General features: G+C 39.1%; 1 protein-coding gene across 9 annotated transcripts in view; it reads right to left on the bottom strand.

Moving 5' to 3' along the window:
* Positions 1 to 15,472, bottom strand: part of Tnrc6b (trinucleotide repeat containing adaptor 6B) — a 227,430-nt gene that overhangs the window by 186,495 nt on the left and 25,463 nt on the right. The window lies entirely within an intron of this gene.

Below are 15,472 nucleotides of genomic sequence, written 5' to 3'. Positions count from 1 at the left end.
CCTTATGTGCTGAGCATCTCTTTTTTTGGTTTGTTTGTTTACTAATAGCATTTCCCCATATGAACCACAATAATGACCACCATGACATAATAACCTGATAGTTCAATAGTGGCATGCATACCTTGGCAGTAACCAATAGCCTGTTAATTTTAAGACCTGGCCAACAAAAGGAAAAGTCATACCCGGTACTGAAAACGAAGCCAACTACCTGGAGCTGCTAAAGTCATGGATCTTGGAGAATCTACACCTGCCATTTTACTAAGCAAGCATAATCCCTTCTACATTCTAAATATTTATCCTGTACTCACAGGTAAATATACCTCTCACTCCTCATCAAAGAAACTTTTCTTTGCAACTGATGGAAACCATTATAAAAAAAACCCCACAACTAATCAAAATGTAGAGAACAAGACAAGTGATGCCCATTCCCAACTGATACAGTTACAACACAATTCTTGTACCTAAGGCTCAGGGCTCATTTCAGAAGAGGGGCTGGAAAGATTATAAGAACCAGAGGAACAGGAAATTTGCTTTGAGAGTGCTTCTCCTAGAAATGTCAGAGAGGCTACATCCCTTAAGTCTCATCAACATGAATGCCTAAAGATCTGCACAATGATGACACCAATGGTCACACTAACAGGGAATGGGGAAAGCTTTGAGAGCCTCAACTCTAGACAAAGAGCTATGGGCAACCGGGGAATGCTGAGCGTAGGAGAAATGATCTTCCCCTAGGAAGAGCTCCATATAATACCAAGTGGACCACCCTGAGATCATATACATATACAGATAACATTATATATACTAAGCAGATTGTATTTATATATTTAAGAACACATACACACATGCAGTAATAATTAAAGATAAAGAAGTCATGAATTTGAGAGCAGGGGGCATGCATAGAGATTGAGGGGGGGAAAGAGAAGGTGGGAATTGTGTTATAATTTCAAAGAATGAAAAATAATTTGACCTTTGTGTATGCTGTGGCTTAAAATGAGTAAGTAAGTATCTATTACCTTTAGTACAGATTTTTAAAATGAACTGGCCAGATCCATTTCTCCACTGTGCAATCCAATTTGCATCTGTCCACCACACACAAACTAATTGCTGCTGAAGCCTTTTGTTGATTCTCTTCCTCTCCTGTTTCAGTCTCTCTAGTGCTAAGATTACAGGCATGCCACAATGCACAAATCGTTACTATATCCTATTTTATTTGTTCTATCTCCCTCAAAAATACCAAATTGTTTTTTCAATGTCTCCATCTGAATGTCTCATAATCACCAGACTCAACTGGACCCAAACTCTACCTTCACCCTATCTAGACTACTCCTCTCCTTTGCCGCTGGTGTCCCCTCCAGGACTTTCCAAGACCCTCCTCTGCCCCTCTCTAGCTTCATCTTACAAAGCTACATTGTATTCTGTTTCTCCAGAGCACCCATGGTTTCAGTGCCTTTGTAAAAGGTATTTCCTCTTACAAGCACCCTGAGGCCAAACTTCTCCATTTACAGACAGAATCAAGCTTAGGCAATCTTTAACACCATCTCATCTCCTAAGTAATCTGGATGCTCCTTTCCTCTAATAGTACCTATACAGGCAATACTCCCTAGGCTTGCTTATGTGTGGACTACAAGGTTAAAAGCTTCCTGAAGGTATGGTCTGTGTGATGGTTTGAATAAGAATGGCCCATGGCTCATATATTTAAATGCTTAGTCATCAGGGAGTGGCACTATTTGAGAAGGATCAGGAAATGTGACCTTGTTGGAGTAGGTGTGGCCTTGTAGGTGAATCACTGGGGTGGCCTTTGTAGTTTCAAAGGCCCAAGCCACAGTGTGGTTCTCTCCTGCTGCCTGCAGCTCTAAAGAGATGTAAAACTCTCAGCTACTTCTCCCGCACTATATCTGCCTATGGACGTATGTACCATTATGCTCCCTGCCATGATGATAATGAAATAAACCTCTAAACTGTAAGCAATTCCTTTACAATATGTGAATATATGTCACTCTGATTGGTTTAACAAAGAAGCTGACTTGTCAACAGTTGGACAGAATAAGGTTAGGGGGAGACCCAAACAGAGAATGCTGGTAAGAAGGGTGAAGTCAGGAATCACAAACAGACACAGAGAGAAGCAAGATGGGCAAGTTGTACTGAGGAAAGGTACCAAGCCACATGGCAAAGTGCAGATCAAAAATATGAGTTAATTTAAAATGTAAGAGTTAGCTATTAATAAGCCTGAATTATTGACCATTCATTTATAATTTATATTAAGTGTAAATAGTTATTTGGGAAGTTGCTGCCGAGAAACAGGAAAATTCTGCCTACGAAAGATGACCAATGTGTAGGCCAGAATTTCCATGTGTAACCTGACAAAGGTTCTAAAAGGGAAGGTTCTAAAAGCACATAAAGCCAAACACAGCTTTCTAGTCTTGTGCCTCTGATGCCAGTTGCAGTACAGAGATGCCAGTATCTGCGTGTGGGCTTGAGCTGCCAGCATGAGCCATGCCAGCAGACCAAGAGTTAAGTTGTATCATGGGTTCCTGCAGTCTCTCACATGGGCCAAGATACAGAGAGGTTATCTTATGGCAGCTGCCTGCAGGAAGAACCAGCTGCCATGTACTATCTTAAACTGCACTGGTGGCAACTAATGTAGCTGTTTAAGATTTGTCTCATGCGATCAAAAAACAATATAGATGCTGTGTAAAAACAGATCCAGACCTCCCCCCACCAAAAAGCCTCTGAATGGGTTACGGTATGTTTAAAGATAAAAAATATACAGTCAGTCTGGATACTGTATGTTATTGTGTTGTCTTTGAATTTTTTGACTGCTGAGAAAGAAGAGATAGCTGCTAAGAGACACTGGATTATAAAAGCTTTTGGATTAAATCAACCTATATATTTGATAAATGTCTTGACTTCAAAATGGAAGTCAAAAGATGTGTTACTTTGGGGAAGAGGTTATGTTTTTATTTCCACAGGAAATGAAAGGCTATGGATTTAAGGATGATGAGGTTTGAACGAGGAAGACCCTCTAAGAATTCTGGCTACAAACAATAAACCTAGAAGAACTATAAGACTCATTATATATATTTTATCTACTCAAACATAAAACAAAAAATCATATTTGGATGACTTGTGTACAATGGACAGTCTATACTGTCCATGGACATGTCAGGTATGTTTTCAGGGACATAAACAGATATATTTAGAGAGGTAGATGGTCTTCAAACACTTCAAAACCTATAGAATATGACATTTAATATGTTTAATAACCTAAGGCTTTTCATGACAGTAAGACATATATTTTCCTTGCAGCACCAATCTACTTCAAAGAATATGATAGGCATCAAAGAAATGCCATATGGAGTTTGTTTTCTTTATGGCAAAACAAAAAAACTGCCCTTGTCTCAATTGCTGACAGCGTACTGTCCAAACTGGACCAGCAGGGCAGCACAAAAAGGTGACTGCAAATTTTTTCCAAGACAAGATAGGACAGTTTATCAAAATCCCCTGTTTCTCAGAAATGTCTGTCAGAAATACTAGGCCTGCCTATAGGCCAAAGTTAGATGCCTCAGTTTTACAGAAGAACCTGTGGTGACTGTCTAGGCAACCAAATGTCCCTGTCATTAGGTAACATTTCACCCTTCTGGGGTCTTTGATGGAAGTGAAGACTAGATGGTCATAATTAAAGTTTTCCTTAGTTATGATAAAAAGTAAATTAGATATAAAACTTTAGAGTCACAAAGATAAATAATAGAGTATTTTCTCTTAATTTGCCAAATTTACTGGATACAAGTGGACTGGATATTGTAACTGTAATTCTTAATAACTGTTTTGTTGTATAAATTTTACTATGTTAAAGTTAAAGTCTTCCTTTTTAATTAGACAAAAAGGGGGAAATGTGAAATATTCCTTTATACTGGTGAATATATTTCACTATGACTGGTTTAATAAAGAAGCTGACTGGTTAATAGCTGGACAGAATAAGGTTAGGGGGAGAGCCAAACAGAGAATGCTGGGAAGAAGAAGGGAGGAGTCAGGAGTCACAAACAGATGCAGAGAAAAGCAAGATGTGCATGCTGTACTGAGGAAAGGTACCAAGCTACCTGACAAAGTGTAGATAAAAAAAATGTGTTAATTTAAAATGTAAGAGTTCAATATTAACAAGTACTGTATGATAATGCTCTTGTACCCTGTAAAGGTCTGTTACTTGTATTGGTTTAATAAAATGCTGATTGGCCAGTAGCCAGGCCAGAAGTATAGGCAGGGAGACCAGATTAGGAGAATTCTGGGAAGAGGAAAAGCTCAGTCTGCAGTCATTACCCAGATGCAGAGTAAGCAAGATGAGAATGCCTCACTGAGTAAGGTCCAATCCACATGGCTAAACGTAGATAAGAATCATGGGTTAATTTAAGTTATAAGAGCTATAATAAGCTGAGGTAATAGCCAAACTGCTTATAATTAATATAAAATTAAGTGTGTTTTATTGTTGATTGAACCACTGAGGAAGCAAGCAAGACAAAAAACTTCCATCTACAAAAAAGCCTGAGCTATTGGCTGAACATTTATAATTTATATTAAGTCTCTGAATGGTTATTTGGAAAGTATCTGCCAAGACACAGGAAAATTACACCTATACCCCAATTAAATGCTTTGTTTTATATGAGTTGCCCTGGTCATGGTATCTCTTCACAGAAACAGAATGCTAAGACAGTCTACATCAAAGGGGTCACCTAACACTTCATCAGCATAATTAAATACCATGCCAGCCCAAGTGACATTCTCAATGAACCCTTTTGTGGGATAAGCACACATTTTTAGGAAAAAATAAAGTCAACTCAACACAATATTATGAACTTACTCATATAAGGATTCTACTCTCTCATTTCAGCAGGGAAGCATGCTATTTCTCCATGGTACTTGCAGCAGTACAAGCCTTGGGACTCGTTTGGTAAAAATCTAGAACCTACTATGTAGATCAAACTGTCCTAGACTCATAGAGAGCCAAATGCTTCTGCCTCCCACACCTGCCTAAAAATATTTTGACTTTAAAGTGTTAAATTCACTCTTTTGTCTGGGAAATCAGGGAAGGCTAACTGGTATAGAAGGCAGCCTAAACAAGGAATGATGAGAAACATAGGTATCCCACCTTGGGCTACTAAGCCAGTTTGTTCCCCTAGCTCTGACATATTTTATGTTTTGTTTTGTTTTGTTTAGAGGAATAGTCTCACTATATATCCTAACCTTTCACCTCACAATGTGTAGCCCAGGCTGGCCTAGAACCTGCAATCCTCTTGCCTTAGTTTCCCAAGTGCTGATTACAGGTGTCTACACCCATATCTGGCTCAGTAGAACGTTTTTGTAACCAATTTATAATGACTATAATTCATTTATAATGAGTTAAGAAAAGTCTTTATTCTCCTTCCACATGGCACATTAATTCTGTTTACTTGAGTACCTTGAGAAAAGGTTTGCTATGTGAACCAGGATGACCTTCAAGGTTACAGTATTCTCTTACCATTGCTTTCCAATGCTGAGATTATGGCATGATCCATTACACCAGGCATTTTAGTGCAATGTATCAGACCTAGGGCTTTGTTCATGATAGATAAATACTCTACCAACTGGGATACATCCTGATCCGTTTGTTTTTTGAGAGTCACACAGTCCAGGCTAGCCTCTAACTCATGGGGATTCTCCTGCCTCAGCCTTTAGAGTACTTGAATTTTAGGTGTATGCCAACATGCCCAACTGTTGCCAAGTTTTTAAATGTACACTGCTTTTCAGCTAAACCAGTGATCTGGACATTGATACTGATAACAATGATACAAATAATTGTGAACAACTGTTCATACTACACTGGGCAAAGTATACCCTGGAAGTCTTTTTTTTTTAATATTTACTTATTATGTATACAATATTCTGTCTGTGTGTATGCCTGCAGGCCAGAAGAGGGCACCAGATCCCATTACAGATGGTTGTGAGCCACCATCTGGTTGCTGGGAATCGAACTCAGGACCTTTAGAAGAACAGGCAATGCTCTTAACCACTGAGCCATCTCTCCAGCCCTACCCTGGAAGTCTTAAAGAACTCTTACCTAATATAAAGCCTGTCACTCACATCATATATAAAGAAAACTAAGAACTAAGCTGTATAACACAGAAGTTTACAGAATGTATAGAAAGTGGAAGTGTGTCTTAGCTAGGATTTCTATTGCTGTGAAGAGACACCATGACCACAGCAATTCTTTTAAGGAAAACAATTAATTGGGTCTGACTTAGAGTTTCAGAGATTTACCCCATTATCATCATGGAGAGTAACATGGTGGCATGCAGGCAGACATGGTGCTGGAGAAAGAACTGAGAGTTTTACATTTTGATCCGCAGGCAGTAGAAGGAGGCTAAGTGCTACACTGGGTGTAGTTTAAGCTTAAGAGACCTCAAGGCCCACCTCCACAGTAACACACTTCCTCCAACAAGGCCACACCTACTCCAACAAGGCCACACCTCCTAATAGTACCACTCCCTATGGGCCAAGCATTCAAACACAAAGAGTCTCTGGAGGCCATACCTATTCAAACTACCACAATGAGAAATCTATGCCTCCTTCAGGAAGATTCCATCTGTGATTCCATTTGAAGTTGACAGAATTTAAAACAACGGTCATCAAACCTATTCATCTAAGGATCTCATTTCATCGAAAAAATTCACAGAGGACTCCAAAGAGTGGTTTTGTGTTACTATATCAGTCTAAACAGTTAAAAGTATGAAACATTTACATATCTGTTAGTTTATTAAAAGTTACCAACTACAAAGCTAGGCGTGCAGTCCACATCTTTGATTCCAGCACTCAGGCAACAGAGGCAGACAGATCTCTGTGAATTCCAGGTCAGTCTGGTCGATACAGTGAATTCTTGTCCAACCAGGGCTACATTTTGAGATTCTTGTCTTAAAAAAAAAAAAGGAAGGAAAAAAGCTACAAACAGTAAGTCATAACGTTTTCAAAACTCAAATTATCATTCAAAAGATTAATAATATGAGGAAGAACCAGTGTCTTACATTTTGGCAAGGTTCTTTAAAGACTGGCTTAAGAGACAACAGCTGAACACTAATGTGTGTTTTTACTCTTTGTCTCGGGTGGTAGCGAATGTCCTGGATCTGCTAGAAAATTCTACAGTGTTCCCAGGAAAGAATGACTCAAAAAATAAACTAGTTGAGTCCTGGAGACCCCTTAAGAGACTCTGATGTTAAATATGCTGATTAGTTATATGTGAACTTGATATAAGCCTGAGTCACTTGGGAAGAGGGAATGTCAAATGAGAAAATGCACTTACTAGATAAGCCCAAGGGCAAGCCAGTCCTCTCTTTACTTAGTGATTGATATGGGAGGGCCCAGTCTATTGTAGGATGTGCCAACCCTGGTCATGTGGTGTATAAGAAAGCAGGCTGCAAACACCATGAGGAGCAGGCCAGTGACAGCACTCCTCCATGGCCTCTGCTTCAGTCCCTGCTCGGGGTCGTAACTCCTCTGGATGGTGGACTATAAGCTGTAAGTAGAGAAAAACTCTTTCCCCTCAAGGTTGCTTTTGGTTGCAGTATTTACCACAGTAACAAGAACCCTAACTGAGACAGTGAGCAAGGAGATATCCCTGGACCACACTTTAAAAATAATGTAAAAGGTAATGAGTATCATCTAAGCAGCTGAGCAAGAAGGGAGTGTGTGGCCGTGGTAAAGCCTAACTCTAAGGGCAGCTCAACATCAATAAAGCTAACTCTGTCCCTGGTAAATCTTACAGTCCAAGAAGAGCAGGGCAAAGCAGGGTCACACTGACAGCACCATGGGCCAGCAAGAAAAGTCTTTAGCATGGCAGCCTCTCTGCCTTCACTGCCTTGAGTAGCACTCCCTGAAGGCCGTGTCAGGTTTTCCTCTCTAGAGTCTCTCTATTCTGTTGCTCGGAGCTGCAAATGGCTTACCAGCGAACTGCCTTGCCACAGCTTCCTGCAGTTGTTTACTAACTGCACAATCCTCTCCCTGCTGCAGACATCTCTTGATCTGAATGCCTTCAAAGCAAATTTAACATCAGCCACGTAGCCAGCTTTTCCTTGCCAAAAAATCATGTGAGTTACTATTCTGTCCCTGTGCATCTTGAATGCTGTAAAAAAAAAAAAACAGTTCCTGGAGCATCGGATGTCACTGATCTAGCTGCCGTCAACCGAAATATTTTCTTCACATTTTGCAGTACAAACTAAAATCATTCTGGATGTGGTTTGCATACAGTCCATCTTTGGGCAAAATAAAGGTTTAAATTCTAGATAAACAGAGAAAGGGGGGTGACCACTGTGGCTACTGTAAAGGTTAAACTGCTGTACTAGCAAGTCCATGTTTGGGGGTATGTATTTAAATTTCCATATGATTACAGTTCTGAAATTATTCTACTATAAAAACAGTCCTGCTCAGTTAATGTAGCAAGTTCTCTGCTAAGAGAATTTTAAACCCAGGAAAAGTTCTGAAGAAACAGAAGCCTCTTTTGAGCTCATAAATGAAAAAGTAATATACAAAAATAGGAACTGGTATCAATCTATAAAATAGTTTTTCGGGCTTTTAAATTGTTTTAGTAAATACATTCAGTGAGGCTCCTTAACAAGACAGAGCAGATTTTTTGTTTTGTTTTGCTTTGCTGTTGCTGTTTTCTGTATATGCTTCAGAGTGAGCCCAGTGTCTTGCACAAAACAGATCATTTTTAAGTCAAAATGAAACTAAAACTTCAAAAGACATTTCTGACACTGAGAATGTAAACTAGATGATTCAGACCAACTGCCCTGCTAAGGACAGCCAGAAAATCCGGATAAAACATAAAATAAAAAGCCCTGAAATAAGAGAAGCACTAATAAATCAGTTAAGAATTACCAACTACAGTAGCCAGTTCCAGGAGCTGGAGATGGCTCCATCATTATGAGAATATACCACTCTTGCAGAGAACCCGAGTTAGATTCCCAGCACCCACATCAGGCAGCTCACAGCAGTCTGAACTCCAGCTCTAGGGGATCCAACACTCTCTTCTAGACGCAATGGGCATCTGCACTCACAGCACATGCACACACACACACACACACACACAAGTAATTTAAAAGTAGTAATAAAAAGAAATCTTTTAAAACCAATAATAGATAAGTTACATACTCAAATATAAAATATAAATAATGTTTTCAGAAGATATTATGGAAAAATGCTTTTTAAATTTAGAGACAAGAAAGAAATGTTCAAAACAAAATAAAAGCTACTGATTGAGTATTAAAAACAGATAAGGCCTGGAAATATAGATCAGTTAATATAGATCAGTTGTACTGGGGGTGTAGCTTACCTAGCATGCATGAAACTCTGGGCTACATTCTTAGCATTAAAGGGAAATTAAAAAGGCAAAATACAATAAAGCTTATTATTATCTTTGTATTAAATTGGTATGATTTTTTTTCCCTTTGACACTCTCAGCTGTGACTATCCCAAATATTCCCAATAGCAGAACAGTAAAAACACCATGGAGTGTTTACCCCATGAACAACCACACAGCTTGAATATAAATCTTGAAAGCACAATGGTTAGATAAAAAAGAATGCAGCATATGGCTCCATGCATTCAAATTAGAAGTGTTTGTTTAGAGGTACATAGGTGATGAAAGTAGAAAGGAAAATAAAACAGGAGAAAATAGTTAATCTGTAGGCAGGAGCCCAGACACTGTGATTAGCAAAGGTTACAAAGGAGCTGCTGGGTTACCACAATGTCAAAACAATAATTATTTTAAAATAATTCACTAAATTTTACATTTGCATTTTACACACTTTGGGTATAGGGTGCTAGGGATTTAACCTGGTGCCTCCTGCAGATCATGAAAGCCCTCTACCACTGAGCCACACCCCATAACCCTTTTGCAATTTCTGATTGTGTGATATACTTTACAATTTAAGAAAAAAAAAGATACAAATCAAAACAAAACTTCTTGAAGCCTGAGGCAGCCGGATGACAAGTTTAAGGACTGCCTGGACAATTTGGTGAGACTCTGCCTCAAAACAGAAATCAATAAACAAATGAAGGGTAAGTGGGATGTGTGGTAAAACTCTAAAAATGAAATCACAGAACCCAAATTCTCCACCAGCTGGCTGAACTCTTCCTTCAGGTGACCAGACCGTCTCCACTCACCTTTTCATAACTAGTCTGCCACACTCACTCCCACCCGTGTGCTTCCTCACTTTCAATCATGCTCTGGTCAGTGTCTTTCCTGTGAGAAATCTTTCCAGGAAAGACTGAATCAGACTGTCTGTCCAAACTCCAGATCTGCCCTTTTACTAGTTGTGTGACTATGGTAAGGGGCATGATGGTGAATACCTTTAGTCCAAACACTCAGAAGGCAGAAGATCTCTGAGTTCAAGGCCACCATGGTCTATAAATCAAGTCCCTGAACTACACAGAGAAACGCTGAGATCTCAAAAAATAACAAAGAAAGAAATGAGATAAAAGTATTCCCTGTCTCAAATAGTAGGAGTGAAGGTTAAACAGGTAAATATAAGTAAAGTCCTGGAACTGTCACAGGAAGCACTTGGGTATTGTGGAACCCTATCGCCAAGTATAACAGCCATCACCGTCTTAATCAGAGCAGCTGTGATCACCTCAGCGGCCAGTTCCTGTGCCCTGATCCACCCCAGCTATACCCAGTCTTGGGAGGTACTAGAGTACAGTGGGCTGAAGCTTAACTGAGGAAAGGCTCCATCTATGCAATTGTGGGGAAGCTGCCATCTTTGGTAGGGTGAGACATTTTGGTGATAGAGTTATTCTGGAGAGCCATCCATGCTCTCATAAGCAAGCCCAATAAACTAGCTTGTTCACTAAGCTAGACTTCGGTAGACTCCTTATTTTATTTTTGGTTTTTGAGATAGGTCTCACTATGTGGCTCACAACTCTCTAACTCCAGTTTCAGAGATTCTGACATGCCCTTCTGGCCTCCAGGGCACTGCATGAACAAGGTGCATTTACATATATATGTAAATACCCATAATACATAAAATAACAATAAATAAAATCTCAAAAAATTTTAAGAAGAAAATAAATCTAAAATTTCTGTCTGGTATGGTCTAAAATAAGACACTCAATTATTGGTTAAAAATGTCTTACCATGAAACTTTCTAATTTTTACCTTTAAACATTTCTCATTTGGCTAATTAGTGATTTATATAATGTTAAGCAAATCCTTATAAATACGTTGAAGTTCAAGCATTATTATTCATGATAGTCTAGGAATGTAGTCAGTTTAAACATCCATCAGCTGGTGAAAGGACAAACCCTGTTCCTACTGACACAAACTCTCACATACTTTTGAGGCTAAACCTCAAAAATACGGTGAGTAAAAGGCTTGAAATATTACATATTATACAATTCCGTTTATGTGACTATAAAATCAGAACATGAACTAGAAGTTTCTTGGAGCAGGGAGTAGGAACTAGGATAGACAATGATGGGGCAAAAGAGATCAATTTTGGGCAGACATAAATGTTCTAAAGTTGAGCTGTGATGACTACACAGCTGTGCAGATTTACTAAAAATCAAGGTGGGGTTTTATTTATTTGTTTTCTTTTGTTTATGACAGAATCTTGCTATGTAGTTATGGCTGGCTTGGTACTATGTAACCAAGATATCCCTGAACTTTTGGCAATCTGTCTCGGCCTCCTTCATCCTAGGATCATAGGTTTGTACCATGATACTAGTCAATAGCTCAATAAAAACAATTTTTAAAAAATATCTACTAATTAAAAAGAAAAAAGTTTTTGGGGTGGGGTGTTCAAGTGTGAGGGTGTGCATGTGTGGAAGCCAGAAGTCAACCTTGAGTGCCATTCTTCGGGAGTTTCCACTTTGTATCTTTGGAAGCACAGTCTCTTATTAGGAGGTGGGGCTAGCAGGCCTGAGAGCTCCTAAGAGCAATCTGAGCCTTCCTGGCCCTGGGATTACAGATGGGTGGCGCACACCTGCCTATTTTACACGAGTCTGAGCATGGTACTCACTCAATTCCTGATGTTTTACCGGGACAGATTTACAAATCATGCTTTCCAAACTGTTCATAATTACACCTAAATGGGTGAATTTTACAGTATGTAAATTACATCTCAATGAAGTAGCTTTTAGAAACTGCAAATATTTGATATTCTTGCAAAACCTCCCTTAAGTCTGATATCCTCATAATCTCACCAACACATAAGGATAAAGTACCAGAACTCAGCTTTTAAAGTAAGTTAAAATGGCACATATTAAATACCTTAACAACCCCCAGCTGAAGCTGAGGCTGTAACTCAATGGTGAATCATATGCCCTGAGGGTTCGAGCCCCAGCACCAAAAATCAGAAAGTGAAAATAAATATAAACCCTCAGATTTCCTCCTAGCAATTAACAACGAGGTTGATAAACAGGCTTTCATTGTCCTTCATTTCATCCTCTTGTAAAGACACACACTCTAGCTTCATCTTTATTTATAAATAAATGCAAGAGTGGAAAAAGTTTTTAAAGGTATGATTTCAAATATATGTTACATAATGCCCCCTCTCTTGGGTTTTTCCCAAACAGAAAGCAGAAAAAAAAAAGTCCTTTGCATAGGTTCTGGGTTCTAGTCCCAGCTCCTAGGGATCTGATGCCTTCTGACCTCTGTGGGCACCATGCATACAAATGGTATACAGACACGCAAGCAAAACACTTACATGTATAAAATAAATAAAGATTTTAATTTTAAAAAAAGATAAATAAACTGGGCAGTGGTGGCGCATGCCTTTAATCCCAGCACTCAGGGAGGCAGAGGCAGGTGGATCTCTGTGAGTTCAAGGCCTAGTCTACAGAGCGAGTTCCAGAACAGCCAGAGCTGTTACACAGAGAAACCCTGTCTTTAAAAAAACAAAACAAAGGTAAATACAGAAAGCACAATGTAGAACAAGATAAAAGAACAATGACAAACATACCATAAGCAGAATTTTTAAATAGGACTCAAGATAACCCTTAGAAAGTGTCTTTTACACCAGCAATTTTCAACCTGTGGGTGACCAAATAACCCTTTCACAAGGGTCACCTAAGATTTACACCTAAGAGTTACAATTTGTAACAGTAGCAAAATGACAGTTATGAAGTAGAAAGGAAAACAATTTATGGTTGGGGGTCCCCACAACATGAGGAACTGTATTAGAGTCACAGTATGAGGAAGGCTGAGAACCACTGCTTTACACAATGTACTATATACAGTACTTCAACTAAATTCTACAAGTTCTACAATGCCATCCAATTAGTCATTCAACTGGAATTGCTAAACTAGATATTGCAGGTCATCTGCCAAGCCATCAAAGAGTTTGGTAAGGCAGAGACGGACTTGAAAGTTATTTGTCATTATGAAGTTGGACTTGGACAAAACATGTGAAACTATACTGGTTGGTGTCAACTGTCATTTATATTTTATTTAAAAAAAAAAATCTCACTTCAGATTTATTTCAGATTTCTCAAAGCAGAAATAGCATAAAAGAAGTGTAATCTTGCTGGACAGACTTCAAAGCCACAGAAAAACCCTGTCTCAAAAAAACAAAAAAAAAAAAAAAAAAAAGTGTTATCTCATTTCTCTCATGTTCAGAAAAAACCTGGCCTGTTTCCTGCCTTTGGGCTGCTTATTTACTGTTGAGCTATCAAAAGCCCACTAGTAATCATTCTCTGTCTGTCTCTGTCTCTGTGTCTCTTTTCTGAGAAGAAGCAAGAATAGGGGGCACTGGATCTCCTAGAGCCGGAGTTAGTTGAGCCACCTAACATGGATGCTTGGAACTGAACTTGGATCCTCTGCAAGAGCAGTAAGTGCTCTTTAACTGCTGAGCCATCTCTCCAGCACTGACATGAGTTTTTCTGTTTGTTTGACAGGTATCTTTAGAAAGGGTTAGAGCTGAGGTGATTGATACAGTGGAAGGAATTCTCAGCAGGCCCCCAAATTTTCTCATCTTGGTACATGTCTTCTACTGCTTTCCCAGAGCACAATTATGATAACATCTACCAAAACTACACATTTATTTTCACGGCTGAAGATAGTTCAGTGGCTAAGAACACTAGCTGGTCTTCCAGAGAGCCTGGGTTCAATTCCCAGGACCTACATGCTGACTCACAACAGTCTGTAACTCCAGTTTCATGGTATCTGATGCCATCTACTGGCCTCCTCAGGCACCAGGCATACACATGGTACTGGTGGTACATGGAGACAAAACACTCGTACACATAAAATAACAATTAAATTTTAAAAATTTTAAAGTAGTATGGTCATGTTTATATATTTCTAAGACAAGTCATCAAAGATAAATACTTAGAGTTTAATATGAGAGGGGTATAAGGGGGCTGTCATGTACAGAAGGCCTTGGCTAGAGTTACCTAGAGATGACAAGAATGAGCCCCTGAAGTCATCAATGGCATCTGCCTGGAAGATGAGGGTTAGAGGTTAGTTCTTGCAACCTTTGTTACTGTATGTATGTAGTTTTGTTGTTTGTTTGTTTGTTTGTAACTCAGAAAATCAGTGTATAGCCTAGGTGGGCCTTGAATCTGCTATGTAGCCCAGCCAGTCTTAAATTTGCAATCCTCCAGTCTCAGCCTCCCAAGTGCAGGTAGTACAGGTATGTGTCACCAGATCCAGCTTGTAATCTTTGTTTTTAATTTTCATTTCTCCTTCAAGTGGGATAGAGAAGGCATTATAGAAAGCACTCTGTAAGTGTTTGTTTAAAAAAGGAAGTGTGTGTGTGCATATGATAAATGGGCACAAGGAAAACTGGTAGGGTAACTTTGTGTTCAGTCAGAACCTTTCACATTTCACAACCTTTCTTATGAATAGGGTTGACCACAAGACATAGCTCTGGCCAGTGAGAGATGCACATTTAATAAACCACACTGAGAAGGTGAGATGGGTTGAGATTGAAGAAGAGAAACTGCCTTGCCACCATCAAGAGATGTATACCTAGAATGAATTAAAGGAACACAGGCGCTGTGGAGTTTCAACATCTACCTTTCCTTTACTACTTACTTCTCAGTTTTCTGATGTGCAAGAGAAAATAAATCTTAATTAGGCTAAAGCAAAGTTACATTTCTATTATAAATTGTCTAATTTATTCTTCCTTGGTAAAAGCACATGAAGTGGGGAAAAAAGAGTTTGAGCCTGCTGTAATAAGCCAAAGAAGATTTCTTTTTTTTTTTAAAATATTTATTTATTTAGTATACAATGTTCTGTCTGTATGCCTACAGACCAGAAGAGGGCGCCAGATCTCATTACAGATGGTTGTGAGCCACCATGTGGTTGCTGGGAATTGAACTCAGGACCTCTGGAAGAACAGGCAATGCTCTTAACCACTGAGCCATCTCTCCAGCCCAGAAGATTTCTTTTTCACTAAGAACACAGTGGTCATCTGCCTTTGTGGTAGTAAAGAGGGAAGGACTCCTGGAG

Source organism: Microtus oregoni, unplaced genomic scaffold (assembly GCF_018167655.1).
Source record: "Microtus oregoni isolate MIOR12 unplaced genomic scaffold, Mior012 000022F_ref0000154, whole genome shotgun sequence".
Lineage (NCBI taxonomy): Eukaryota > Metazoa > Chordata > Mammalia > Rodentia > Cricetidae > Microtus > Microtus oregoni.
This window is presented reverse-complemented; position numbering and strand designations above follow the sequence as displayed.